The sequence below is a fragment of the Haemaphysalis longicornis genome, unplaced genomic scaffold (assembly GCF_048455015.1).
Source record: "Haemaphysalis longicornis isolate Haplotype H1 unplaced genomic scaffold, Haemaphysalis longicornis Haplotype H1 scaffold_6, whole genome shotgun sequence".
NCBI classification, from domain to species: domain Eukaryota; kingdom Metazoa; phylum Arthropoda; class Arachnida; order Ixodida; family Ixodidae; genus Haemaphysalis; species Haemaphysalis longicornis.
This window is the reverse complement of record NW_027526407.1, coordinates 9,254,996-9,259,163: the sequence shown is the minus strand read 5'-3', so window position 1 is coordinate 9,259,163 and position 4,168 is coordinate 9,254,996.

The window sequence follows — 4,168 nt, the reverse complement described above, 5'->3', positions numbered from 1 at the left end:
TTCCGCTCGTTGCCGAAATTTGAAAGAATTTACATGATCACATACCTTATTTGTCTTTGAAGGAATTCTTCTTAGCCATGAACACCCTTTGAATGTTTTTTTCTCGTTTGTTCTCGATTCTGTCGCATTTCCTGTCTTTTAATCCTTTCCCTCCTTGTACTTCATGGTATAATTTATCGCTGAACTATTTTACAGGACATCATATTAGCATAAGTGTTTTGGCACTATCCACTCTACACTCTTGCCATTTTACTGAATTCGGGCGGCAGTATGTAGAAATAAATGGAGAAATTTGCATGTACACAGCACATACAATTTTTCAAAGACAGGTTTAACATCATTTAAAGCCATTCGTTTGTTGCGTTATTTCAAACGCACGTTATTTAGTGGACGCAAGAGACACAGCAGGGGCTAAAACAATGGGACTCCCTAGCGCACGTTGTTGCGTGTTAAATGTTTATTGTGGCCTTATACGGTGCACGTGTGAAAAAGCCGGATCTATACAAAGCCAGGTGTTGCGTTCGTGTTGCCAAGGGCACCTTTCACCACCTGAATAAATACGCTTGCGAAGCCATTAAACAGACAGGAGACGGAAAGCACGTTGCCTGATGTCATGGACGAACGGCAGCACATAATAAGCTGTTGGTTGGGGGTTATTGCGTGCAGGGTCGCTTTTACACGTGCTTGCGACGATTAACTGTTGTGAATCCCCGCATCTAATTGAGCTATTGCGCGTCTGAACGGTTTTTGCTTGTTCCCTCAGGCGCATGCGCATCCGCGCGGGGAAACCGTATGCTTCAAAGATTAGGCCGGCGTTCAGCAGGAAATAAATATGTGAACTGCTGAAATTGGATAAAATGAAAGTTGAACATAACAACTTGAAATAAATCAAACGCTTTTTTTATTTAACCGTGAACAATACGCTACTGCCAATGAATGTAACTGTGCTTATACACGTCTTAATTCAGGTGTCCTCCAAGGATCAGTTTCGGGTACCTTCCTTTTTTAACATATCTCATTACCAACCTGATAATATATCGTTTTACTTAGGTTTATTGCTGATGATTGCGTAATTTACTGCGTACATTGATGCTCTAATGACAATAATGCCCTGCCAACTAAGCAGGAGAATATTTTCTCGTGGTACACTACCTTGTCATATAGTACTTAGCGTAACCAATTTCGCATTGATAAGAATCACTTGTAATCAATGAAAAGCTACAACCAGCACGTACCGACTTAACAACTCCCATCTAAACAACGTTTTTATCTTAAGCGCACCGGGGTGTTGCCATCTCTAACAATCTCTTGTGTAGAGTTTACGTTAATTACATAACAAGCAACGCTAACCGCAAAGTGGCTATTTAGGTAAGTTTTTTCCCGTGCAGCAATAAACCGGAAACTTCTCTACAGATAATTATTGCGCTAAGACATTTGTGCGTAATCTATCTGCCATAATTTACCTAATACGCCATTCAGAATAGCTCTGCACGTTTTGTTGTGTTTATATTATTTTAAACTGCCTGTTTGACGTCAATGAAGAACAATATAGTCCTGTCTAGCCTTTCATTACGACGCAAATGTTTTCGTCTGTCACTTCCACACGATCTGCAATACTATACTCGTTCACCATATTTGTTGCTATACAATACTACTATACTCGTTGCAATACTACACTCGTTAAATTCTGTCACTCCATACGATCTGCAATACTATATTATACTATACGACCTCTATACTTGTTGTTTGGGCCCCAAAGTGTATTATAATCAGGCAGTGATCACGAACCCCATGTTGGTATTCCTTTTGAAGCAAACTAACCCATATTGAAACTTCTCCGTTTCACCTGACGCGATGGCTTAAAGGCTAAGGCGTTGTTCTGCTGAGCCCAAGGATGTAGGTTTGACTGCCGGCCGCTCCTGAGCTTTTCTTAAAAAGTGAAAAATACTTGCGGTGATGGGAACCACCTTCCCGCAACCGTCCCTTCGATCACGAACGACGACTTCATAACGCTCACTTGTAAGCCTGAATTGTAACGTGTGGTTACGCTGCGTTTTTAGTGTACGTTTTTTTGTTAGTCTATTTGTCTCAGTGTTGGACAGTCCTGTGTAAGTAAATAAAGGAAATAAAATAAAGAATTGAGCTCATTGATTCTATTGCGGTATGTTGCTTGTGATGTTCAATTGTGGAACTAATGTCTATGCTTTTTGTCAGCAAATGAAACTATTTATCACTGTTACAGCCATTTGTTTTATAATATAATTGGTAACAAAACTGCGAAAAAAATGCAATACACTGCAGATTATCGAAATCGAGCATGAGTTTTGCTTGTTATAAAACCGAAGTCTATCCGACTGCGCCATTTCAAGACGGTCGAAGCAGTTTGGATCTGGACACTCGTGCATAAACGTGAAAATTAGAAAACTCCTGTCTCCTTTGTCTAATGACGACGGTAGTTGAAGAAGAATTTTCTTCTGAAATGGAATGGTGAAGAGTCAAAGCCCAAGCTCCTGCTGTCAAAGGTGTAAACGGCGGGCAAGCCAAGCCAAAGCTCAGCGACTAAAAGCTCTAAGTGTGTGCGAGTGAAAGTAGAAGCTAAGGCGACATTCGATGAGTTTCCTACGACGAACCTTCGCGTACAACCATTGCCATCGTTACACTGAGCAGCACATAATTTTTAGAAGGCATTTTTGAAATGCAGCACTGAACATCAAAGGTACAAAAGTATCATAAACAGCTTTTCTAAAAATATTTTTTTTTGTTTCAATAGCAGCATGCGAGTTCTTTCGATACTGTTAACTGCAATATTTTTTGTAGTTTGGCCATTTTCATAATTTCTTCCACAATTTTAGACGAACCATTCATCCAAAGTTCGAACACTTTCGTCAATGCAAAAAAGAGATTTTAACCTAAACTGCGCCAGCATACTCATATGTTTTGAGGTCAGTGGTTGTTTCACTAGTGACAACACTGTGCTGCCAACGCCGACTTGTGTAAACATTGCGGATACTCCATAGAGTGAAAAAAGTTCTAGGTTATGCTGAGTTGCGAACTCTTTTAGGTATTTTTTTTGAAAAGCAATTATTTTATTGTCTAAAAAGCACGTCCAAGTACCGTTGTTTTTATATTTGGCTTTTCTGTCTCACCTTCTTACATTTATATTTGGTAGTTACGAACGCTGTCACTAAAAAAAAGTAACTGTTATATTATTTGGGGCTGCTCCATATTGTGAGCTTGTCAGTCTGCATCCATTTTCACTTCGTTTGAATGCCTGGGATATATGTTCACTTATACGCACATCTTTGGGAACGAATACCACGCAAGTGACGCTCACAGATTCCTATCTCCGAATATACAAAAAAACTGGCAGACAGGTTGCGGTAATAGATTTCCTAGTGCCGTGATCAAAAGGGGTCAATGACAACAGGAAGTTACGATCCCCCTTCCGAACGACCCTGACGAGGTCGACGCATCAGCCTTCGGCACACTTTCCTTTTTGTCCCGGAAGACGCGACGATGCAGAACGGTGTCGACTGAAGGTCGGCTCGCTGAAACCATCTCACCCTTGAACGAGAGTAGTATCGAGTGGCTTTTAGACCGAGGCACAGAGCTACGCGCTTTGAAAACGTGTGACGGGCTCTAAACGCGGTGAAGTGCATTCGTGAATGCCCATTCGCGTACCATCGCGGGTGTGTAAGCTACAGTCTTTAGCTCTCGGCGATGGCCGTGTAGATTATCAGCTGTAACTGGTTGCATGTTATTTCTGCATCATCCCAAAAAATTTCAATGGTTATATGTCGCTAAAGGAAAAACGTGTCCTTTTTTCATTAGCCGATTAATAATTGTAAACCATAAGAGTGAGATACCGAGTCGGCATACCAGAATAAAAATTTGGCACGCTACATTGAAGAAAGAAAAGAGTGTCGTTATAGCTCTTAAATTAAATCACCTGAAGAAAACTTGTGGCTCCGGATTGTTTCCAGAAGTATAGTAATATGCGCCTGCAGAGTATGTAGTTTTTAACGGTAATTTTGATTTTGAGAACACCTTTGTTCACGCATAACCGCGCCGGTTGGTCTACACGGGAACGTTATCAACGTGAACAAATTTTTGACAAGGACTATTGTTGGCAAATACAAACCGCCAAGAAGAGTCAGCGTCTGCAAAC